Source organism: Vidua macroura, chromosome 1, assembly GCF_024509145.1.
Source record: "Vidua macroura isolate BioBank_ID:100142 chromosome 1, ASM2450914v1, whole genome shotgun sequence".
Lineage (NCBI taxonomy): Eukaryota > Metazoa > Chordata > Aves > Passeriformes > Viduidae > Vidua > Vidua macroura.
Genome location: NC_071571.1, coordinates 141942637 through 141968932, shown reverse-complemented (window position 1 = coordinate 141968932; position 26296 = coordinate 141942637). Strand labels below are relative to the sequence as shown.

Sequence of the window (26296 nt, the reverse complement as noted above, 5' to 3'; positions counted from 1 at the left end):
CTGTGCATGTGTGTCTAGGCCATGGTGACTCAGATTCTGTTCTCAGATTTGTTCTGGAAGTGAGCAAACCTGGGCCAAGTTTATCTTTGTGTTTCCAGCAGCTGCACCCAAGTCACTGAGGCAAGTGGCTTCATGAGCTGAACTGGAACATAAGACTAATGTTGCTCCTGGTAGCCTGAAGAAAATGTAGCATGATTTTTAATTATAAGACTATTTTTTAATAAAACCTGTAATTGTATCTCACATTTTCACCAACTAAACTTATTCCAAAGAAGAGGTAGAATGATCTTTTTATCTGTGCGGGTAACTGCCCACTCACTGCATTAAAGCCCTCCTAAGTGTCATACTATCAAAAACTGGGACAGAGCCTTAAGTACATCTACATCCATACTTTGTGCAGCCTTGTGGCTATAACCATGTCTCTCATGACTTGTTTAAAATCAGACAGTTGTCTCAATCTATTTCTAAAGGTACAAGTGTCTACCCTGAGAAAATAAATAGCAGTGTAATTACAACTGACAGATGCATTTTGCATTGCTGCCGTCACAGCATTTCCTCTCTAGGGCTTTGATACAGGAGCTATTGAGCCAGACAAACTCTTGATCACACCCTCTGCAAATAGGTCAACACATGCACAGAACGGCTGTGTGTGCATGTGGTTCAGGAATTAAATTTAGTCTCTGCATTTACACAGTGACTTGACAATAGCTTATTTTTTCTAGGAATCAAACCTGGTTAATTAATGTATAATTTAGAAAGAAGACTAGAGAGATTCATACCACAAGATGGCTTCAAGATAGATGTATATACCTAGAGTCTAAATAAAATTTTATGTTTTTTAATGAGGACATAAAAAGGCATAACTATTTTAAATACCTGTTCTAGGAACTGGAGGAGGTTTCAGTCCTTTTCATATAAGCACCTTTATTTTATGTTGCATCTCTAAAACAGCATCTTTAACCAGAACATCTTCTGTGTGAGGTCCTCAGACTCCTACCCCTGTGAACTTGACAAATGGCTGCAGTAAATGGCATTTTAGCATACATATGACACATAATCTTGCTTATATCTTGTCAGTTGAGAATGAAAAAGAATATCACAAATCTCCAGAAATCATCACAAGTCAGGAATCAGGCAGAGATATCTTTAAGTTTAGGCGTCTTTGGTGTGGGTATTGCAGCCCTGTAAGATCTGTAGATCTGTAGATCTAGTGAGTGCAGATTCAGTCAGCTGAGCTGACAGAGTTCTGGTTGTGATTCATGTCCATCAAATATTGAAAACTAATTTAGGATAAGATGAATTGCTCCAAAACCACCACTGATTTCACTGTCTGGCTCTGCACTGACAGCAGTGAAGAGTAGGGTGACCTGTTCATACACAGGTGTCTGGATATAGTCAGGAGGATCCCACTACTACAGGCTAATAGACTTCGTTTTGAGGCCACTCTTTCTTGAATTATTGTTAGACACCAGTACTACTGGTCTAAATTATTCATTGTGAAAATACAGAAATCAGGCTTTTGAGGTTTCTAAAGTTTCTGTGCATATACATACTTAAGTCTGTTTAGACTCATTGAAGTAAATGCTTTACACTCTTATGGTTTACTGGAAATGTAAAATTATTTGCTGTTACAAATATTACCCCACCATAAAATCCAAACTGAAAAAACCCATGAAAGAGCAAACCAGAAAACCCACAGCAAAGCCCCCTTAAAACAACAACAACCTCCCCTTCCACTCCCAATCAAACAAAACTAAACAAAATTCCCCAAAACCAAAAAAAAGAAAAAAAAAAAAAAAAAAAACAAACCAACAAAAAAAAAAAAAAAACCCTGGTAATTTTTCTATGGATCTGTCCTGTCCTTCTAGGGTTTTATCCATGACATTCAAAGTCAGAGAGGCTGCATTACACTAATCACTGATGAAACATGACTGACTAAGGATCACAGTTTCTTATTTTCTGAGCTTGTGTTTCAGATTTCATCTAAGGTTTCTCTGTGTGGTCTACTTATTCATAAAATATAAGGAGAGTTTGTGGGAAAACATCTCAAAGTGGAAAAAGAATATTTAAAATACAAGAGTGTATGATGATGATGTCTGAAAATATCTCTTTTCCCTTATGGTCAATATTTTCTTATTCATCTCAGAGACCAATCTCTCAAAGAACTCTCTGTGTCTGTGTCAGTGGAAAATGTGGGGACCAGGACAGTCATCTGGCTTTGTTCCAGCAAGACCCTGCCTTGATAGAAACCCCAAAAAACAATGCTAGGCTTGGTTTTTCTATTTAATTTTTATTTCAGAGACAAGAGATCATATTCTTTGCTTGCATAAATGCAAAGTGATGTACCTGAAGAGACTTAAAGACAATGAAGAAAATGCAAAGTTAAACAAAAATGTTATATCATTCATTTGTTTAGAGAAGACACAGTCACGGACTTGTTATTTCTATGAGATAGTTATGAAATCCAGCTGGTGCCTCAGTATTTTATTCATTTATTTTATTTATTATATTTATTAAGGCTTCTCATTACTTTCCATTGACCCGAGTTTTCATAGAGTTTTTATAGCCATTTGACACAAATGTTTGCTATTATCACATAATATTTATGTGAACTTTTTTCTTTTTATTTAAAATTAAAAGTGCAGTGTTTTTGCATAGATAATATTTGAAACCACATCATTAAAATGACAGTAAAATTTCTGTGATGGGGTATATTACTGTTCAATAACCATACTGATGTCACAGTTCAGGATAGTCACATATACACATCCTCAAGAATCAAATACCTGTAAGACAACACTCCCAAGTGCACAGTGGTCTTCATTAGTAATGCCCATGCCTTACACAGGGGTAATGAGACACTATGGCACTTCCCCATTATTAGAGAAGAAAACAATTCCATAAATCACTGGAAACAATGCAAAAATAATGGCTTTGATTTGTTAATTCTAGTCTGTAAACTTGCTCTGATGAGTATAATGAGGTAGCCAGCTGTTGCTAATAAGGCTGCAATGTTTAATGTAATAATAGAGGTGATATGTTAATGTCTGTTGTCATTCTGGCTCACCTTATCTGATGATTTTGACATTGTCTGGAAAAAGAAGCGGAGGTAATTTACTTCCTAAACTGGCGAGGATTATTCAGTGCAGAGGTTGAATGTCACCACCATTTCTTCATGGGCTTATCTTGGGTCTGATCCAATGTGAATTGAAATTTGCACATTTTTAAAAAATGCTTTAATGGGATCTGAATGAGGCTTCTCGTTTAGGGAAAAATCAGGCAACCTATTTAAATCTTATAGAATGACTCTTGTAACTCAGATGGTATTAGAAGACAAGAAATGGGTTTCTTGTGTCTATACTGGTGCCTAAATAGAATAATCCAGAAAATTAATTCTTATATTTGGATAAGGCAATAGTTAGGCAAGGATTAGGAAAATTCTCAACTCATATCATAGCTTCACAATGAAGTTTTTATGGAATAGGAGGTGAATGGCTTGCTCAACCAAAGCATCTTAAACATATAATTACATTTTAGGTATATTAATGGTTTTACTGACAACATTGAAACAAGGCTTCAATTTCAGTAAAAAGAAAGAAAGAGAAATATACAGTCTTTGAGCTAAATATAGCAGCTATTTATTTGATTGTCCCTGGTAGCCAGTGATTGTCTTAATACCATAACTGCATAATTGTACTGTGTGTGCTTGTGTATAGCCTGTCAATGGTGGAAGGAAGATTTTAATGCTCCTTTCAGAGAGACAGAATCCCCCCAGATGGTGTGTCAGGCGAGTTTCTTTGAAGACATGGATGGCAAGTAGATTTCTACACTAGGGATGTTCTTTCTGCATTGAACAACTGACCTAGTCATTATGTACATGATGAGATGCTAAAAGTAATTATCAAAATGGTGATACATGAAAGAGAAAAACACAAGGTCTATGCCTTGTCCCCCATTCAAATCACACAGAGTGCTCTGAAACTGCCAGAAAAACCCATGCTGATAGCTGTACATTATTGCCTGAGTGTGACTGAATAAAACAACTTAGTTAGAAGGTCTATAAACTGGCTTAGCTGCATTTTTTGTCACTAGATGGCAGAAAACGATGAGTTATCCTGTATGATTAAACTAGTATTTTAACATATTATCAGGATGAACTTAATTTGTTTATTGTAGAAACAATGTAAAACCCACTCACTAAACTCTGACTTCCCATTGCCATATTTAAAAAATGCATTCTAACATCATGTTGGGATTAACATCATAATTTGGGATTATGGTGCTCTCTTCTAAACATGCTTCCCGGATATGATCATTAATGGTAAACCAAAACAATGGAGATCCTTTAATGTAAAAAGTGGCAGAGAATAGAGGAAGCATATTTAATTACTAAGTGTGGGAAAGCCCATTGCTTCTATTTACTTTTGTGGTTAATATTGACACTGGGTAACTGAAGGACCATCAGCTCCTTCCTTGCACATCCAGACACCCTGCTGAGTTCAATGGGAATGTGAAGTGTGGAAGATTGTGTCTCTATCCAAAGCATCCTCAAGTCAAGGGGAAGATTCCCATCGACTTCTTCAGTGCTGGGATTATCCCTAGTGAGCAGCCATCCTTTGAATAATAAGCATTCAGCACCGAGTGGCCAGCACAGGGTGCTGGGGGTCTGCAAAGAACTAAACAAACAAATGACACACATTCCATTTCTTATTTGCCCCAGAGTTACACACACGTGCTGTACTAGGAAAAGGTCAGAGCTTTTCCCTGGGAGGCCAGCCACACAGATTGAGAAAGCCACCCTAGATAATCTCTGCTTGCCCTTTCCATCAAAAGAGCTCAGCTGTAAAAGCTTCTTCACATGTGCAATAGATGAAAAAACATTGTGGGGACAGGCTTTATTTGTGCCCATCATCAGACTTCTGTATGTTTGATCCTCCACATCACCTTGCCAAGGTCAGTTCCCCGTAGACTTTCTGATACAGTAAAGCTCGTCCTGACTGGCACACACACAGACCAGCACGAGGCATTATGCACCTGCTTCAGTCATCCAAAGAGACGTATTTTCCACATATTCCTGGAAGACTTTTGTAGGACCAAGGGTTCATAGAAGCACTCTTACTCCATGGACTGGTCTGTCCCATCTGGCTTTGGTTGCAAGCATCATTCTGATAATTTTGTTAATTTAGCTCCTAACAAGCTTTCAGTCATGTTCAAAGGTCCTGGCAGGATAGCCAGATTTGGTGGATGGCCAGTTGTGTGGGTCAGGGAGCTGTAGAGAAAAAGGAAAGTGACATCCCATGAAACTTCAGGTGCAAGAAAAATACATGAAATTTTCACTGTACTAGCTGATAAATACAAGCTGAAAAATGGCTGGCCCTAACTGGATTCACAACAAGGCCAAGAATATAATGCACCTATCTTTTAAAATTATTATTATTATTATTATTATTATTATTATTATTATTATTATTATTATTATTATATATTGGAAGAAATGAGCTTGTAATAAGTGAGGAAGTTCACAATGTCAGTCAGCATATGCTATGGCTATTTTTTTTCTTTTACTGTGGTACTTGGGAGTTTTGAGTTCAGGTTAGTACAAAACCAAACAAAAAGCTTTCTTATAATCTTTGACTATGATAAGGGTGAAATTAGTACTTCTGGGAATGTGATGAGCCTCCAGCTGTGGAGCCCTACAAAAAGAGCCTGTTTGTAATGTCAAGCAATCCCAAGTCAAAAATACATGTCCCTGTTTTTTAGTGCAGTGTTTTATAAAGGACTTTAAAAACATTGAATACAATCCTCTGAAAGAAAGCACAAAAAGTGGTAGTGAAGAGAAGACAAATCAACTTTTAGACTAGAATTTAGCATTTCTGGTCTACAGTTAGGGTAAACACAGTTTTCTGGTTTCATACTTAAACTCTATTGCTTTATTACATTTTTGCCATCTGGTTCAGCAGCTGCAATAATCAAGGAAATGAAACAAAAAAGCAGACAGTTCCTAGGGCTTAGACGTGGAAGGGCACAAGAGAAGCTCCTGGCTGGTAGTGAAGTTGTGGTTGCTGCTGGGAATCACAGTTTCTAGAAACCTGCACTGTCATTAGGTAGGGATGCTGTAGGTGTCTTTGAACTGGCATTACTGCATCTCACTGGAAAAAGAGAACTATTTCATTGTTTATAATTCCTGTGGTGCTTAAACCAGGCAAATGAGAAAAATCAAAGTCTTACTACTGTTTGCGCCCATTGTGTCCTAAAACACTCGAACAGTTCAAAATTGACTGAGTTCTATCCTTTATATGTCTCCTCTGTAGAAGTGTTAGAAATAGAGTGTTAGAAATAATTTGCTGTTGCAGACAACCTGATAATGTTGCCCACAAATTATTAATGCTGATGTAGTTTTATAAACATGAAGAAAGATTTGGTGGAGATGCTTTTGCCTGCCATGGAAAAGAAAAAAATAGGTTAATTTAACAGGGTGGTTACACTGTTCTTTAGAAACTGAGGAGGATCCAACTGGAAGTGCTGGATGCTGGCATGTTTCTGTGAAGCAAACAGAAGCCGAAACTCCTGTGGTACATCTGCAGTGCACACTGCCTGATGTCTCCATTCATGAGTTTCTTTGCACTCTCCCAGTGTGGATTCATTTTGGAAATTACAGTCACAAACCACTTAAGTACCTCCTCCTAACTGCAAGGACACCTTTTGTAGCTTTTCCAAGCAGAATGGGATATACCTTACAGATTTAAGGAAAACGTCTAATCCTCCTCCAAGCCAGATCCTTCTTTTTTGTACTGTTCTGCCATTGTCCTAAGCAGAGAGCAGTCACAGTGTGTGACAAGTTGGCACCTTTGAGCTCTTTGAAGCATCCCTAGAGGGAAACACAGATTGGAGGGGTGACACTGCTCAGGTGATCACATCAATGAACATCACACTTATGAAATTTGCCATTGTGGAAAATGAGAAATAGATCACTGTCCACCAGCTTAGTGAGCTTTGCTAACAGTATCATCTTCCAGGCAGTGATTGGAAATCACTAATCTCTTGGTCACTGCTAAAGACAATTTTTTGACCTGACCTATCACTTTGGTGAGGGCAGATATACATAACTGAGATGAAGATATAAGGCCTATTTTAATACTTGATAAAGGTCTGTTAAGATGGAGTAATAAAAAGCAGTAGTGAAAAATCTTGTTTTGTGTAGCATTGTGTTGCAACTGAAACTGAAGTAGAGCTTTCTCCTCTGAAACTGTGGGAGAGCAAATGCAGCTTTACTGCTCTCAACACAGATGTTAACAATTAGTTTATTCTTATTGGCATTAATTGCTGTTATAGATGCAGGAGCGGGTACATTATCTGCTTTATTGGATTCTGTATAAAGATTTTGCAATCATTTTAGTCACACTCAAGTTACTCTGTCCAAAGGCCTGGAATCCCTGGTGGAAGGCAAGTTCTCCTCTGTCAGTGCTCAGAAGCATGTTACAGGGCAATGCACACTGTGCCTCTTCAGCTAGTTGAAGAAGAGATGACTTTTACTCAGACTATTACATTTGATAGAAATCATGAGATTTTACTCTTGCTTGTTAGAAAGGCATGCATGTAAAGGAGTATTCTGCTTTCTTTTGGACTATTATGCTTCTGATTGTCACATGCTGGCAGTTCATAGTGATATCATGTCTAAATAATTTATTGATTTATAAAGCAGGAGGAAATTTCACCACTAATTGCTCCAGAGTGTGTAGAAATAATGGGAAGGTCAGACTATAGTCACAGCAGTAATTTAAATAAATAAGTTTTGTTTTAAAACAAACTCCAATTACTGAGAGACAAACTCAGAGTCAGACAAAAGAAATAATAAGTTTTGCAGACATTTCATGAAAGGACTGGCTTGTGTCAGGCTTCATAAGGATTGAACCTTGACTGTGTTTGTAGTGAGACTTCCAAAGAAACATATACATGACCAAAAGCATTGCTATTGATTTAGAAAATGATATTTTTCTCACTGAATCCTAGTGTATCCCCAGCTTGAGCCTGGTAAGCTATGAGAAGGGCTCAGTGATGAAATCAGAGTTCTTTTGGATGTATCAAGTTCTGCAGTCTTTTTGTCACATTCCTGTCTTTTTGGCCACTTACTATCACAGGCAGTTTACTGACTCCCTCTTCTTTCCTCCAGATTTTTACTTTCAAGCTTCTGTGCCATCTCTCATTGTGTACAATCTCTTTTCCTGAGAAGTCATCTTTTGTGTATGGCAAAGCAGAGTATACACTCACCCAGCAGGTTCAGATAATTTTATTTTCAAATACAGCTGCTCTCTGCTTTTTTGTCTTTGGTTTTGTTTTGGTTTGGTTTTCCCAGTGGGATATTTCTAAAAAATGACATAGCTGATTATTTACCTGTTTCTAATTATTTTTTTTTACATATGGTCATTACAAAAATGCAGCTATGAGTTGACTGTTGGTGGCTCTTACACTGCCTGACACTGCCCATGGTTTCTTCACCATCTCCAAACTATTTTATCTGAATTTAGGATAAATCTGCTAACACTTTAAAGTAGGCTCTAACTTTCAGTTTTTAATTTTTATTTGCAATAGGGCAGGAAGATTTCCTATCTTTGAATTAGGTATTGGAAGAAATTCACAAACCTAATTAACTGAATGCCAACCCACAGGAATGAAAATGTTCTTTACAAGCAACAGGATATAAATGGCCCATGCATCTACTTAAATATGTAATGGAAAGAAGTTCTTACAGTTTGAGCAGATAGACTCTGGAAGAGCTTTCAGCTCAGGAAATGAGTTAAAAAGAGGAAGATGTATATTTTTACAGTGATGATTCTGATGCTTGCAATCAAAGTGTCTGACCTCGGCAGTCTCTTCCAGATATATGTTCCTACTCCTTGACTAGCACATGACTTAAAAAATTATATATATATATATATAAAAACACACACACACACACACACACACACACACACACACACACATATATATAAAATCACATCTACTCATTTTCTTTCTCTTGCTTGCATGCAGTAGATGCTTCTGGGCTGGGTTTGGTTTCCATCTGACCAACTTGGGTCAGGGGCAGGGTAGCTCATGTCTGCCTGTCTTCATCCATTCCCATACTTAAATTGCAAATACACAGCATCCCTTTCTGCTGTGCTGCCAACAGGGCACTTGCTTTTGTGAATAGTAGCATACATCAGGTCCAATCTCTCTTTTCCATCAGTTCGTGTTACAGTGCTTGGCCACCAACCAGATCTTGCTCTATTGTCTCACTGAGGCCCTGTGTATAAACAAACTGCATAAGGACAAGGACTCACTGCAGGACTTTATTTTCTGCTTATTGGAAACCATCAAAGCAAAAATGCTCATAAGCTTATTTCTGTTCAAAAGAACAAATTGCTCTTAATGTTCTTCAGCTTTTGACCAACTTACGAGGCATTTTTCAAATTAACCCAGTATGATAGATATTCAGAGCAGATCTCTTGCTCTCTGGTGTGTTTTCTGAGCACAGCTGACATGGGACAGTCAGGAGTCACAGGTGGACAGCATTGAGACTTTCCAGATGTTTTGGAATGACTTCCCTCCTGAGAAATGAAGAAGCAACATAACTTCACAGCAGAGGATCATTAGAATAAGACTTATATGTATTGGATACTTTATGAACTCTTCATGTGGCAGAGCAGAAGAGGGTAATCCCTCACAGAATTATTTCCAGGTCTTCAATGGTTCTGAAAAAGACCATTAAGACTTTTCAATAACTTTGTTTAATTAGGAAAGTTTTCTTTTGCCTGGCAGGTAAATAACTTCAAATAGAAGATCATCTTAGGGCAAACTATAATGAATTATGTCTTTTTTCTGTAAAAGAAAAAGTTTACTAAACCAATGAAGTAGAGAAAGTCTACACCACAGAGGCATTATAATGAAATACTTATCTCAGTCAAAAGCATTTGCTCCCAGTCTACTTTGGCCAGTAAGGAAAAGCTTGTTTTTCATTTTATTGAGAAAGATCAATGTTGTCTGCCTGAAATAAAAGGAAAAAAAAAAGTATGAACTTGGAATGAATGCAGCACAAGGAAACCACTGACTTAATAGTCTCACCAGGGTCTGCCTTTGTGCTACAGCATCTGTTACTCCTATGTGGGTTGTTCTGGGGACAGTGATTTTCCTACAAAATGCCTGCAGAACAACACATGGCATTTCTTCTGTGGGTTCACCTGTTTGCCAACTTGCTGGTGGTCATCTGGAGATGACTTTGGTTGCATGAGTGCCATGTACCTTGGCTGAAATGGAAATCACCATGTGTAAGATGTGTAAGGACCAAGTCGGAAAGAAGTCCTCCATGCTTGTATTCAGGAATGGATCCATGCCTGTTGATACCACCACTCAAAGTCCTGAGGCATGTCCTAATTTCCTTTGCAGGAATTGCTGCCCTGCAAACAGGAGACAAAATCGTGTCATAGTTCGAATAGCTTACACATGCTGGACTCCTTCACACATGCAGAGCCTTTTTTGAGCCTCATGTAAGGAAATGTGAGAAACCAAGAGTTGACAAAAGGCCCAGATCTACAAGGATTAAATTGGTTGCATTTGTACTTCCTCTGAAACTGTCTCTTAACTCATTTAAATAAGGCTTCAGATAGATGTCTCAGAGAGATGTGTGATTAGCCAGGTTTATTTTCAATTCTATTTTTAACACTGTATCAATATCTAATTATAACTTTTCCTAGCTGTGTAATATTTTAGTTCAGAAATATCTGGAATACTGTTCTCTTATATTGCTATTTTCTTTGAACAACGGTGTATTCATTACTAATTTATAAATGTCTCATTCCCCCTGTGCATGCATCTAGAAAAGAGGATTACTCTGCATTATTATGTACACAAACCATGACAAAGTAGCCTCAAGCATTTTAAAGAGTATCAGAGCATTTAGAACCAGCAATTATATTGCACAATTTTAGCGAGAGGATATAAAGGACTCAGATGAGCCCTTTGGAATTGCAAAACTCAAACCAGCCAGTGAAGAGGAAAATTAATTCCTCCTTATTAAGCAGAGTCATCTTATTATATTAAGTGAACCTCACAATTTCCAAGAAACAGAACTTGTAATTGAGGAAGCTAAAATGCTCAAATTGTATTGGATGGAATAGGAATTTATTCCATTTTATTCCAGGGAATTAAGAGGGGTTTTTGATTTTTGTGAATTTCAGTCATCGTACTTCAAAGAAGAACATGGCAACCTGGTAGCTATTAGCATCAGTGTTTATGGGTTAACTTAATCATTCAATTATGGATCATTACATTTTTTTTTTTCCTATATGGTGTCTAAGCTAGTATAATACTTGAGAGTCAACAATGACATGGTGGGAAGATATTTTGATTAGACAAAGAATTGGATATTATCCAGCTCTGAAAGTATATGATCAATAAGCTAACTGATGAATGAAGCTTATGAACTTTACAAATGGTAATGAGTGTTTATACTTAGTGTTTGATAAATGCCATAAGATGCAAACAGCTTTACTACAGAATTGGTCTTATTATATAGTGCCACTGCATAAAAAAAAATCTTACTATTGTCACACAGGTATTGTCACATTTACCTGGGAGCATGGATTGATCATTACTGAAGTGGTGGCAGAGCACAGGAAACTCCAGAATATCATTGTGAAGAGCAGTTTGTGGAAGAGAAAATGTGAACTGTGGTACTGCCACAAAAGCCACATTATGAAGTGAAGAGCATTATGTGCTCACGATAAGCTTGCAAATGAAAGAGATAATGCAAGAAAAAGAAGAAAAGGGGAGATTGTCTCTCTCAGAATAAGAGGGAGAAATTCTCAGTGCAGTTCTCAGTCAACAAGATCTTATCCAGAAAAGTTAATCTCTTTGTTTTTCTTACCCACTCTATGTTTCCAGTGTGGTCAGAACCTCAACCCTCTGAGCAAATAGTACCATATGTCTGTTGATTATCAGTCTTCAGCATTCTTGGGTTTGGCGTATCAACATTCACCTTTGCCTTTGTGACCCAGTACTGCACTTGACATGTCCTAAAAGGAAAGAGAAGGTGTGTGTTTGTCCAGAGTTTTAACACATCCAAGTTAGAAGCCCACCAGTGCCATAGCTTACTCTGCATGGGAGCAAGATGATGATTGGAGCACAGTGACATTTATAGGCAGTGAATGCATTGCATGTAAACAGTGAAAGGGAAGTTAAATTTGTAGTGTCCCCCCCCCCCCCCATAGAGGCCTTTGCCTCTCTGCTCTTTGCAACAGAAATAGCTCCTCCATAAATGGTGTACAATTTTCTCTTCTGGGAAACATTAGAAATCAATTTTCCCTCAGCAAAAGTGAAGTCTGAGAAACTCTGGAGATGCAACCAGCCAAGAGCTGAAGGAGACTCCAGAGTCAATACCATAATTCCTCTGATTTCTGGCTGATTAAATTACCCACTCTTCATCTTATCTTACTAACTCTGCAGTGCCATGAAAGCAAAAAGCTAATTTACAAACTTACTGTGGAACTGTGTGACTTTCTTTTGCTGAATGAGAAATCAACTCAAAGTTCAATCAATATCCAATCATTATCCTAGGGTAAGGTGCTGTTCAGTCTTTATACCAGGTTACAACCACTCAAAGACCAGACTTTATTTCCATCTGAAGTTTTTGGTTGCTGCCAAAACCTGTTTAGATCAAGTTAGGGCTAACATGGCACATCACTCTAAGTTTCTTTTGAATTCTCAACATACCTCCTGTTATTCTCATCCTTAAGATTTCCTTTTCATTTTTTAATCAAGACAGAGAACATAGTATATTAAGATGCAGTAAAATCTTCCAGAAGAAAGGTTAGATAGATGTTGGAAGATCTGATTAAAGCCTAGGGCAGCCACAGGGTTTACTTTGACCCATGAACCTCTATGAAAGCTACAAACTACTTTGTCTTCATTAGGGCTAAACACTGTGGTAGCTAAATCAAGTTAAAAATATATCTTTTTTCCTAGGGAAGATACAACCTTTACGTTGCTGACTTGCTGTTCATTTATAACTCCTTTGCCATCCAAGACTCTGCTGCTTGCCTGCCTACAGGGGATCACCATTAATATAGTGCTCAGTGAGGATTAGGAAAAAAAGATTTAAACTGTGCACACTTCAAGAAGCTTGTTTTTTTCTCTGTTATTAATTGTTTGAAACAACAGTTTGGATCTCAGCATAGCTGAGTTCTTGGGTTTTGTTTTAGTCCCTTTGTGTCTGCAGTTTTTCTGTTTGCATCTCAGTGGTAGATGCAACAGAACACACAGAGCAAAATTAAATAGAGATTTTGGCAAGAGTGAAGGAAAAATGATCAATGCAGTACTGAATGTATGTTTTTAATCACTGGACAATAGACAATCCAAACCCTTTAGCAATTTGTCTTCCTTATCACAATTTGTCTTCCTTGTCTTCCTTTGTGTTTTTTTAACGTTTGATGTCCTGTAAAGCCAACATTTGCTACACTGAAGAGAGATGTATAACACACCAAAAAGCAATGGATTTTTAAAATGTAAGTTTTAAATTCAAGTAATTATGATGAATTCTAGTACAGAAGTCTTTGACCAGTTCCCAGCACAGAAAGGGTATAACTTGATATCCAGCCTTCCTCAAAATACAGTAGCAAAAATGCCTTCAAGGAAGAAAGTGAGCATAAATTTTAGGTATAATTTAAATCTCAGTTTAGCCCAAATTCAACCATTTAAGAGGGATTAAGTAAGTCACTGGCAGTTAGCTATCCCTTTGCCAGGGATGAGCATTGTGTCCTGCCAGGAGCAAGGTGAACATGTAACATTTCTTTTTCATAACTTATCAAATTCTATTTTTTGCCTCTAATTTTGCATCAGAAGTGTCCAGCAACTTGGCAGCCCAGTAATTCTAATAAGAGGTGAAGTTGGTATCAGTCAGAGGTCATGGGGTCCATATGAGATGTTTCCTTCTCTTGGACCATTTAGGAAACAACCCATTCAGTACTATGTATTGTTATAATTTATCAGATTTTCTAATTTTTCTGTTTGTCCACAGTGGCATTTTACAACTCAGTTACAACTCAGTTGTTAGAGTCACCAATAAAACATTACCTTGTGTTTATATATCCAGGGAAAAACTGTTCTCTAGGATTAGAAGGAAGCAGAGATGGTTGTGTGACCTTTCAACTTCTTCATTGTTTTTAAGCAGAGAAGTTAAATAAGTGAATTTATTAAAAGAATTCCTCACCCCCCAAAAAAGTGTGAGGCTGGGAACATGAGTCAACAGTATTTGGCTGTTTATTTGCCTGTTCATAAATCCAGTGACCACCCAGAACTTCTCTTGCACCATGTATGCAGCTTTCCCACAGGATGCAGAACTTTCCCCCTGTGATTATGAGTGGTGAGCTGAACATTCAAGTGCCAGTAGGCAGCAGGCTGGCTACAAACTTCTCCTCCAGTGGGGCATATGTTGGTTATAGATTTCTTTATGATAAACTTTTGGATCATCTATATACATAGCTTTATTTGAAATGCTTACAATAAAGAGGACAGGAACTTTGATAGGCTGTCTTGTACCTGATGATGATTTAGGGCTGTGGTCCATGACATCCCAGCAAATGGGAGCATAATGGGGTCTCTGAGAATAATTCCTGACAGATTTATCAAATTCATAGCAAGTTTGTTGTGCACAGAACAGTCACATGAACTGTTAAAGGATGTACTGTGTCTTTTTATTTCTTACTGAGTCATAAAGGTAAACAGGAACTGTTTTTGAAATGTTAATTTCATGTAGTAAGAAATTCTGTCACTGACAAATATAAGAAAAATGGGTATAAACTGTAACAACAAAAACTTGACATGCTTGTCTGTACTTGTATTTGCATGAGAAGGGCAGTGTGACTGCACTGAGTGAAGCTGGAATATTTGCCTTGTCCCATAGACCAGTAACTCAGAGCAGTGACTAACTCACTGAGATATGCATGTGGACGCCTGGAGCAAACCCCAGCCTTATGACAGTTTTTGTTTAGTCAGCAATCAGAGTCATTAATTAATACAGAAAGGCACAGGAGAAGGGCAAAACACATCTCCCTATCTCCTGTATTCGCTGTGGTTTCTCTGAACAAAGAGATTTCTTCTTTCCGTTGTGTCAGCTAAGGCTGGATACTCCGGACTGCAATCAGATGCACGGTTCTTGTCTGATGCTGGAGCTTGTATGGTCTAATAATAATTAGAGAGCTGTGCACAAGAGACCCGACAATTATTTCCAGCTTGTGGAGTAACTTTGTGGCATCCATTTTACCTCTCCATTTATCAACTGAACAGCAACCCACTCTTGTTACAAAGGGGCACTTTTCATCTACTCCAAATTGCAGCTAAATTGCAGCTAGAAATCAGTGTCATCACATATAGACTCTCACTTATAGTAAGTAGGATTTTTGCTAATTGAACCCTTCTTCAATAATAACTTTCAACTTGTGTCTGAAAAATATGCTTCATTTCTTTCTCACTGTTTAGAGAAGGGTAAACCTTCCTGTTCCCTAGCACAGGAAAACAAACAAAACTTCCAGTGTGATTGATTAGAGAAACACAATTGGCTGTCATGGCTATAATTACTACATAAACACAGTCCTGGGGTAGAGAACAAGTGTGCTGGAGATCCGTTCATGAGATCCCAGTAAACTGAGGTAACCTCTGCAGCCTACTCAGTGAGTGATAAATTGTGAAGTGGTAATGCATGGGTGTCCCTTTCTGTGAGGTCTCCAGGCCCTGTTACACAGTGTGAGATCCTTAACAGAGGTTTTAATTCACAGCTTGAAAAGTCCCAAAGGGCAAAAATGTAAAAATGGTTGTAATAATTTCTTCAATCAGTTCTTCTTTTTTCCCCCTGAAAAAATCCCTCCATCCTTTGGATCTCAGCCCTCTTCTTGAAGCAGACTTTGTTTCCACAGCATACTAGAAAGCACAAGTTAGGCTTCTAAGAACAAATTCTACATTTGAAGGGAGCTGGTTACTTTTGTAGTGTTAAATACTAAGTAAAAGCCACAGTTTTGGAACCTTCCTTCCTTCCTTCCTTCCTTCCTTCCTTCCTTCCTTCCTTCCTTCCTTCCTTCCTTCCTTCCTTCCTTCCTTCCTTCCTTCCTTCCTTCCTTCCTTCCTTCCTTCCTTCCTTCCTTCCTTCCTTCCTTCCTTCCTTCCTTCCTTCCTTCCTGCCTGCCTTCCTGCCTTCCTGCCTGCCTTCCTGCCTGCCTTCCTGCCTGCCTTCCTGCCTGCCTTCCTTCCTGCCTTCCTTCCTGCCTTCCTCCCTTCCTCCCTCCCTCCCTTCCTCCCTCCCTCCCTCCCTTCCTTCCCTTCCTTCCCTTCCCTCCCTTCCCTCCCTTCCTTCCCTTCCTTCCCTTCCTTCCCTTCCTTTCCTTTCCTTCCTTCCTCCCTCCCTCCCTCCCTCCCCTAAAAACAACTGTAAGATGCATGGCAGAGAGTCTCCACACTATTTCAGGAAAATTTTGTCCAGTAAGATACAATTAGCACGGTGCTGGCACACGGTAAGGGGGGTGGGCTGTACTAGGACATGCCTGAGGCAGAGGGGCTGCAACACAGATTTGCAGGAAGCACACAGTGAAGTGCCTGCCTGGGTCAGAGTGGTGTGACCCACCAATTGCCCTGCAAGCATTTGCACACACAGCTATCAGGTGCATTTGATGCTGAGGTTGTGGAATTTCTCAGGTTGGCAGCTCTGTGATGCACCACAAATACCAAACATTCAGTGCAGAAGATTTCCCTGAGTGATGTAACAGAGGGCTAACTTCCTTGTAACTGGGATGTAACTGATTGTAGCCTATCAGAAAGCATTGAAAATAAAGCACAGCTGCTCTCAAGACAACTCTTTCCAAGGTTACATGAAACCACAGTTGATTTTGTTTATTTTCAGTTCAGACTCTCCAAACGCAGGTTAGCTTTGAATTTCCAGATGTACAATGTGGTAAAAAATGCCACGTGTTTTCACCTAGCATACATCTGTGCAGTGAGCACAGAAATTATGTTAGAAATGTTGGTCACTGATGTGATTGTCCACTGATGATAAAAGACACCATTTAACTACTTGACAAACAACTGGTCTGTTCACTGGTGAGTTCACCAGCTGAAGGCTCATCATCCTTTGTGCTTCAGAAAGCTAGAATGAGTCACAACATATCCGAACTGAACTCTGGACTCCAAATCTCATTAACCCTGAAAAAGCCCTGCTTTAGCTCTGCACCTGGACAATATAACGTTTTAATGTCAATTTGCTTGAAGGACCCAGGGAAGATCTGTAGCAGCATAACAGTCATGTGTGATCTGTTCAGCATGTCTGCTTTGTGGGTTGTTTTAGGGTGCAGGAATGGTGCCTGACTCCCTCTAGGCTTCCCAGGGGGTTAAGGTGCACATGGGGCCACAGGAACTGGGCAGCTCATCCAGGAGCCGCAGTGAAGCAGCTCAGGTTAGATAAAGACAGTCTGCATGGCTTTTTGTGGCTGGTGCCTCACTTTTCCCAGTGAGTACCTTGCAACTAGAGTTTTATGGCGTTATGGATATACTGAACAGTAGGCTGACTGTCATGGTAGCAGTCCTTTCTTGGGATGGTCACTGGATTCCTTATGTGGCTCAAATAAAATCACCCACTGTTTTAATATGCACTGATTTATAATCAGGCATTTTGTCCCAAAGGGCAGACTCCCATCTCCTTCCCCTTCTGAAGATACTCTTTGCAATCCAGAATCCCCCCTAAATTTTTCACTTCAGATTTCACATTTGGATACTGTACAGTCACTCTGTATTTAAGCAGAGAAATCATCACAACAGTTGAGAGTTATTAACACAGGGAATTCACAACCCCTTGCAAATGCTGAAGGCAGGAGGGAATAAACACAGCCTTTCCAGCTTTCATAAAGAACAAACAGCTCACATGTCCAAAAAACTGTGTCTCTACAGCTGTGTTAGCTGAACTAATCACATATATTCCTTTCTTTGCAAAGCCTGAGAGTACAACAGTTGTTTAGGTCATGTGGGAAAGACTATTTGTTTTTGCTGCTTATTTAGTTTATTTGCACTATGGTCACTAGTTAAAGTAAACTGAAACAGGAAAGGGAGGAGAGTTACTCTTTCCTATTCCTTTTTTTTAAGTCTACAATGTATGTCAACTTTTTAAACTTGTTACAATTTCTTGATATCAAGAGTTTAAGGCAGAACATGAAGATTTGATTCTTCTTCCACTGCAACTGATATGACAAATCACTTTAGATGAGACATTTAGTAATGTGAACTGGAGTATGCTGAAAAAGAATCAGTCATTAGGGTTAATGTTTTCAACAATGTCTAGTAATTTTAGCTGGTGCCATTTTTCATGCTCGACTGATAACACTTGAAAGTTTCCAGAGTTTGGGTGAGCAGCAGTGTATGTGCTCTAGTCTCTGTTTCTGATGTCTGTATTTGAGGATTGAGGCTGCAAAATTGGAGAAGATTCCTGTGAAGAGTTTAATAGGGAAAGCAAAATTCACACATACAAGCAAAGCAAAACAAGGAATTCATTAACTCCTTCCCATTGGCATGCAGGTTTTCATACATCTCCAGTTAAGCAGGGCTCTATCATGTTTAATGGTGTCTTGGGAAGACAAACACTATCACTCTGAATGCCCTCCACTTCCCTTCCTCTTCCCCCAGCTTTATGTGCTGAGCATGATGCCATATATTGTGGGATATTCCTTAGATCAGTTAAGGTCAGCTGTCATGGCTGTGTCCCCTCCCAAATCCTTGTGAATCCTCAAACTCCTCACTGGTGGGGTGGTGTGAGGAAAGGCTTTGACCCTGTGTCAGCACTGCTCAGCAATGACTAAGAAATCCTTGAATTATCAACACTGTTTCCAGAAAAAATCCAAAACACAGCTCCATACCAGCTACTATGAAGAAAATTAATTTTATCCCAGCCCAAAGCCAGACAGTTCAAGGAGACTCTACTTTTGGGAATCAAGTCAAAACCACTGGAAAAGCTCAGCAGGGTGAAGTGTCTCTGGTGTTTTAAATAACCAGAACTATCTGGTGTTTCTCTATGGGATACACGTTAGTACATTTATACCTATGGGATCTGAAGAGGATTAGGAAAGGTACTCAGGAGGTGAGACATAGCATTGCAAGTGCATATCCTCCTTTTCCCGTCATAACTGGTTCATTATTTTTTATGTTTTTGAGCTTAGAAACTGATAAATGTCATTCTGTTAAATCAGAGTTTTAATTACATCAGTGAGAAGCTAACTACTCCAGGATTTGGCTATGGTTCATTATTTACATAGGTAAAAGTCTTCAAGTGCTGCATTTCTGAAATGACAATTCTAAATGGCAAAACCACATAAAAGCACTAGGAGTAGTTTGTGACTTGGAGGGAAAAATGTAATCAGCAATTTTCCAGGCTGGATTCCCCCAGTGGAATTGCTAATGTTGCAAACGAACATTTATCCAAATCCAACTAAAACACCTTGGCAGTTGCAAAGGGTAAGCAAAATCTTTATCACCCTTAGAAAAATGGATGTTATTTAAGTAATTATTAGCAAATTTTTTATGATCTGTCGTGGGACGCATTGAAGCAGAAAATAACTAAGTTAACTTTGCACAAATGATCAGAATGAAGAACACTGTGTGACTTTATAAGCTCAGCAGGGAGGCTTCACTAGATCCTTCATCTTTGGCTAATAACAAAAATTGAACATTTTTTTACTAGCAGGTGTCCTTGACCTCAGTGAGCCTTAATTTGTAAACATCCTTTCTACAGCTGTGTGAGCTTTGAAGTATGCAACTTCTCATCACTATCCAAGATTTGACTTCAGAGCTCTCTCCTGTTCATCTTTGGACTCATCCAGGAGCCCTGAAGTGCCAGTCGAATTCTGCGTTCTTGACTTGATATCTTCATCATTAGATTTGTGCTACAAAAAGGAGTGATTTTTCAGGGATTTCAGATTCTAGAAGACAGAGATTATATGAGATAGATTTGGTGCAGTGTGTAATGCGAAAGTGGTTTCCAAATTGTTGTGTTTAGTTTATGCCATTCAGACCAATAATTCCTTCACTTCTATGATCTCATTCATGTCTGTCTCTTTTTCATGTCTTTTATACCACAGAAAGCAGCCCCAATGTATTCCGAATTCTTCTGCTTGCTCTGAATCACTTTTATTCTGAAATTCCGTTATGAATTAAGAGTGAGGAGGTATTATATTTGTGCTTGATGAGGAAAGTATATTCCATGCCAGCAACTAGATAGCTGAAAGAATACTACATTAATATCTGCTTGATAGACACACTTCTTTGAGTTTGGGAGCAAAGAATACATAGATTTTCTTCTGCACTGCAGGTATTGTGTTGAGAGTCATACATATCCAGATCAGGAAGTATTGAGCCCATTTTTCCTGCACCAGTCTTTTGTCTTTTCCACTTTCTTCAGGATTGGTGATACAGAGAAAATAATGTAAGCCTCATCACTGTCATTTGTGTCATCAGCGTATTCTTCCATGAGGTGAAATGTATTTTGAGGAACATATTTTTCTATACAATGTTTGTTTGCCTGTTCAAGACTGGATTAGAACCAGTGCAATCAAGGACAAAAGTAAAAATGAATCTGCCAATGCAATGGACTGCTTCAACTATAGATTAATTTCTCGCCAAGTACATATTGTAGCAAAAACAGACTGAAGCAAAAACAGACTTCTAATTTATACAGTTTTATTTTTGTCCAGCTTTGTGAGCAGCAGAACTTACTCTCTATCCAAAAGCCAGCTGCTGTAGAGCTAGTAGGTCTTCTCATTCCACCAGGGCACAAAGTAGCTTTTGAGCCCCTTTGGGGGTTAGAATAGTTGTTGATTTTGAAATGTGATGGTCCTCCAGTCTCATTTCTATTTGCCAATCTAAAGTGAGGGCCATGGAAATTGAAACACGGAGTCATTGGGATTGCTTTTATCACCTGTCTCAGATCCTGTTGTCCCACCATTCTCCACATTGCCTTCAAGAAGCATAATCTCAGTGGAAATCAGTATTGCATAGGATATAGTAAATGTACAGCTCTTCCATGTACTAATTTTTCCACTCTTTTCTTTTTAACCTGTCTTGGTAATAGATAATAAAATCCTCATCATTTGGTTTGCCAGAACTTTGTTGCACAGTTGATCAGCAAAAAATTAGCACAGAATCACAGAGTCATCCAGATTAGAAGAGGCATTCAAGATCATCCAGTCCAACGTCAACCCAGCACCATCATAATCACCCCAAACCATATCCCCAGGTGCCACATCCAGATGCCTTTTGAAGACTTCAAGAAATGGTGACTTCACCACTTCCCTGGTACCTAATTAGTCTTGCAGTGAGAATGCCTAACTCACCAATGCCAAAACAGTCTCAAAGTGAAAAGATTTTTCCTAATATCTAATCTGAACCTCCCTGGCTGGACTGTCTAGTTTGGTCTAGATAGTCTGGAATGCATAAGTGTGACAGATTAGGCAATACCTATAGTATATCATTTTATGTCACATCACAACTGGAAGAGATTTGGCCTGCATCAGTAGAATTCCCTCATAAAATAATGAGTAGTTATGAAATCACTTGGAGGAAACTGCCACCATAAAATTCATCTATTACCAGTACTGGACCACAACCACATGTACCCTGACAGAATTTTCCTCTTTCTCCCTCCCTCTCTGCCTAGTCACAGATCTAGTGGTCTGGGCTGTGATCAGGAAATCCCTGTATATGCTGGTCCTGTTCCAAGATCGTGTTTTCTGACCTCTGATCCCAGACCTGGTTGACATCTGTTGGGCTGCACAGCTCTGAATTTGATTGAGATTATTCTGATGGAAAACAAAGAAATCTGTTGAGGGGTTTTATACTTGGAACTCTTGAGAAGGAAATGTTAGAATTAAGATTTGTGGGATGAGTTTTTGAAAAGGAAAAATTAGTCTTACTTTTTCCCCCAGTTATGTTATTTCACATTCTTGCTAATTCAACATACAATAAATCAAAGTGGTGTACACTCACTTATATTTCAAATCAGTTAAATTTGTAAAATATCTATAGACATATATTTCTGTGCAGCAAGTCAAGTGTGAATCGAAATTATATAATACATTTTACATTATGAACTTCATAAAGAGATCTATGAGAAACATTCTTGTGGGACTGTCTGGTGTTGTGGCAGGATGCTTCACCCAGAATGTGGTTGTGCAGCTTAGGTAATGCCCTATTTTCAAGGCTGTAAGTGGTGAACTGAGAAAGGGTGTGTCATGCTGTTTTGATGCTAAATTATGCTAGAACCAGTCTGGCTCCTTAATTGTGGCAGGTATGGTAGAGTACCCTTGTGTAAAAATGCTGAGCTGTCTGGAGGTATATGACTGACAGTCAACTACTTTGTACTGTAGAAGTCCAGTTCCAATTTCAAATGGACAGATTCTTCTGTTATATCCCTTCTTGGAGTGTGTGTGAGGATCCTCCCTTGAGTGGGGAGGCCTCAAAGTTACACCTCGAGTTTGAGTGTAAGAGATTTTGTTCATAGTCATTGGTGTTGGTGACTTACATCAATGTCTAATAATTGTTTCTCTTTGCTAGGTTTAATAGAATTGCTTTGCTATAGTGCCTTATCCTGTCTTATACTATGCTATACTCGTAGTTTTAGCTTCTGTACTCTAGCAAATAATTCTGATAAATATCTTTTGTCTAATCATTTATCATAATAAATCATCCATTTTTATATAAATATATTTGGTTTGCCATCCTTAAACCTACTGGAAAAAGTTGTACAAAGGCTCAATCACACCTCTGTAATTCCTTAAACCAGTCTGGGGCTAAGATTGGATCCAGCTGCCCCCAGGCTCCTCTCTGAGCAAGGGTTTAGAAAGCAAGGGACTCCCTTCTGCACCTTGTGACTCAACAGGAGGGCTTCCCTAATAAACTTTGTCTGAAGCCCCCACCTCACCCATGACAGGTGTGTAGATGTGAGGTTGTAGTAGTCTGTTAAACATTTGAGATAAAAAATGTTTAAATGTAATTGGTCTGTTGATTTGTCTATCCAAATTTTGAGTAATTCTTTAATGCATTTCAGATGTAATGTCAGAAAATATAGAGAAGGACATTAACATGAAGATTTGAGAGGTTTTAACAATACTGTAAAATAAATAAAAACTGTAGGCTACTACAATGTAGTGAAGGTTCATCCTTCAGTTCATGAAATTCTGTGGGAAAATGAGTCTGTGAGTACAAAGACCATATATCTCTAAGTTCATGTGTCAGAAAACACATTTTGGTATTTTAACAATTCTGAGATGATGGCATTCTTGCAGGGCAAGGCAATATTTGTAACCTCTTCACACAGGCTGTCCTCGGAGGTTAAATTTTCTTCCTTATACCAAGTTCAGTTTGTTTGTTTGTTTGTTTGTGGGGTTTTGGTTTTGTTGGTTTTTTTTTGTGTTGGGTATTTTTTTTTTTTTTTTTGGTTTTTGGTTTCTGGTTTGTTTTCCTTCTGGGAACAGATGGTGTTTTGGTGTTTCCCCTTGTGAGATACCTAGTGAACATCATTTAGGCGAATAAGACATGGAAAATTTTTCAGGACTTTCCATGAACTTTCTATATTGTCACTAGTAATTAACATGATTTTCCACGGTAATATCTTTATTGAAATTGAGTACTCTTTTTCATGATATTCATCTTTCAGCTGGGCTGAACTTGGCTTTCACTTTCTACTGAACAAGAATCACTGAAGTTTTGTCTGTACTATATCCACATCTGCCCCTGGCTCTGCATGACTGGAAATTTGGAAATGCTGGTAACAAGTTTTCCCAGTGGATACAAATCATTATGTATTTCATCCTGACTAATTTCATCCATATAAAAGTTTGTTATATAACTGAAGTTTCTGCTACAGTCAGTGAAAACTCTGAGGCTCCTTTAGAGAACAATTCATCCTATCGTAATGTTGAAATGTCTGAAATAATGTGGGTGCTGACTGTATTCCTCAACAGTCACTCTGTGTGAAGGACATCCAGAGCTGGTTTTATCTGAGCATCCACATTTAAATGACTGAAATTAATTCAGGAGTTCTGAGGGTTTGAAGGCCAGACTACATGACTTGCTCAGTCCATGACTAAATATACCAATATTATATGTTTGCTAAGACACATTCAGTACTTCTACCTACTTAAGCCACCTTCTGTTCGGTGGGTCCTGTTTGTAACTGATTTCCTCCAAATGGGTTGAAAACAAGTTGCTAGAAATGCTCTGCCTGTCCCACAGGATCCCTGCTCTGTCCCTCTGTTCCTCACGCTTCCTCCTCTGTGTGTCAGTCCGGGTGTGGCCAGGCAGTGGGAGCACAGTGCGGACTCTCCTTTGATGGTGGCACACGAGCCCTGCGTGTGCAGTCCAGCTTGCACCACGTCTGACCAAGAGCACCGTGTTGTTTTATTGCGTGGGCTCTAACATGTGCAGCAATACGGCGTATAAATGTGAGAAGTGTACTCAGCTTCTAGGCAAATCCTTAGATGGTGCATCATGGCTGATTAGTGTAAACCTTGCATTTATGCCTTCTTGACAACATGTTCTTACTTACTACACTGGAATGAAAGGGTAGATCCAGCCTTCACATGTGGGGTACATATGCTGTAAAAAGGGCAATTTTGCTGAATCGGCTTAGTTGAGTAAATTGCAAAGGCATGACGCTGATTATCTAGATGGGAACACTAGCCTGAAAATTAATAATGGAACTTTACAGGCTCATTTGCTGCCCAGGTGAATTTCACTAGAGGGGCTTCAAGCAGTGAAAGTGCACGTGCATGTGATATATAAAATGCACCTGTTCAAATAATGTTTCTTTTCTAGATGTTATATTACTGGGGCATGGAATAATTTCACTTTTAAAAAATCCTACCCCAATTTAAATGACTCCCCCCTGCTCTCCTGTTGATCTTAATAAAAATGTCTTCATTGAAGGGAGCTGGTTATTAGGGGAACAAATAAACTGCCCATAGTCAGGAGTACATATAAAGCGTTTTTCATCCATACATCCCAAAGCAATTTGCAGTAAGAGGGTATGTATCATATTTTGCACATGGTGAAACCAGAAATTCAGAGACTCAAGAAGAAAGTCATCACAGAAGATTTAAAATAAAGTGCTGCATTTTTTTGCTAGCATTTATTTTACATAGAGGATATAATGTCTGTGAACAAATGCAGTTGTGTAGAGCCCCTTTAAATGTGTACAGCCAGTACTGGGAAGGGTAAGTAACACAGGAAAGAGGGAATGGTTTTTGCTCAAGTTTTGATTACTGTAAGTTCAGTGATAGAATCTGTTCCTTCCTCCTTCAATTCCTCTTTATGATCCTCACACAAAATTATTAAGAACAAATATATTGCTGTAAGCAGCCCATAGGAATGAAAGGGTAGTAGAACAAATTATTATTCTTCTTGATTTCAAAACTAACTAAGACTAAAATTTTATTGCTGTGTGTTCTTGTATCAGTCTTTGTTGGAAATTGGAATGCATCACATACAGTTTGAGTGACAGATGATCATCCATTGCATTAACATTTTTATTGTTTTCCTCCTCAGGGCTGACACCTCACATTTCTGAAAGTTGAAGGATCATCTCTGCATGCTGAAAAGGCCCTATCTTATTGCCTGTCCCAGGCTGGTAAAACAGCAGGCATATGTTAGTGAATCTATCTGTGGGAGGAAGGTGGAGCAAAATGGGAAGTCTCTGCTTATTCTTGTACAATGATTTGTTTCAGTTGCCAAGCTCTGTTAAACAAACTTCCAGTGTACCAAGCAGGAGTTTCACTTGTACAAGGAGGCTTTTCTTTGAACCTTTCCAGGTGGGAATGTTTTCTAGTACAAGGCTCTTATTTAATGTTCACATTGCCCAAAGGCCTCACAGTCAGCACCTCTGTGTAAACTTCATAAGGCATAATCCCTGCCTTAAACACCTCATGGTCTGAGCACAAAGCAGTGCTGGACATGGAGTGAGCCAATGGATGTCACCAAGGTGACAGCCGCCTGTCTTACTAGGTCCAGTCACTTCTTTCTTTAATTCAGTGATCTTATGTATTTAGTTTTGGTCTCTGGTGTCTGGCAAGGAAAGGGCAAGAGGCTGGAAATATCAAGAATGAGGACATGGAACAGGAGACCACTGCCAGTGGGAGGCAGAAAATGAGGAACAACATGGGAGAGAACAGAAACCATTCTGCCAGGAAAATAAAATTCCTGTTAATTTTCAGGTTTTCACCACTTGTTTTCAGAGGCAATGACA

General features: G+C 38.8%; 1 long non-coding RNA gene across 1 annotated transcript; it reads left to right on the top strand.

The window, feature by feature from the left end:
* The first annotated feature begins 23749 nt into the window (after positions 1-23749).
* Positions 23750-25819, top strand: LOC128813943 (uncharacterized). Its single transcript, XR_008439234.1, has 2 exons — positions 23750-23821; positions 25600-25819. It is a non-coding gene; the product is annotated as an uncharacterized LOC128813943 (long non-coding RNA).
* Positions 25820-26296: the final 477 nt, after the last annotated feature.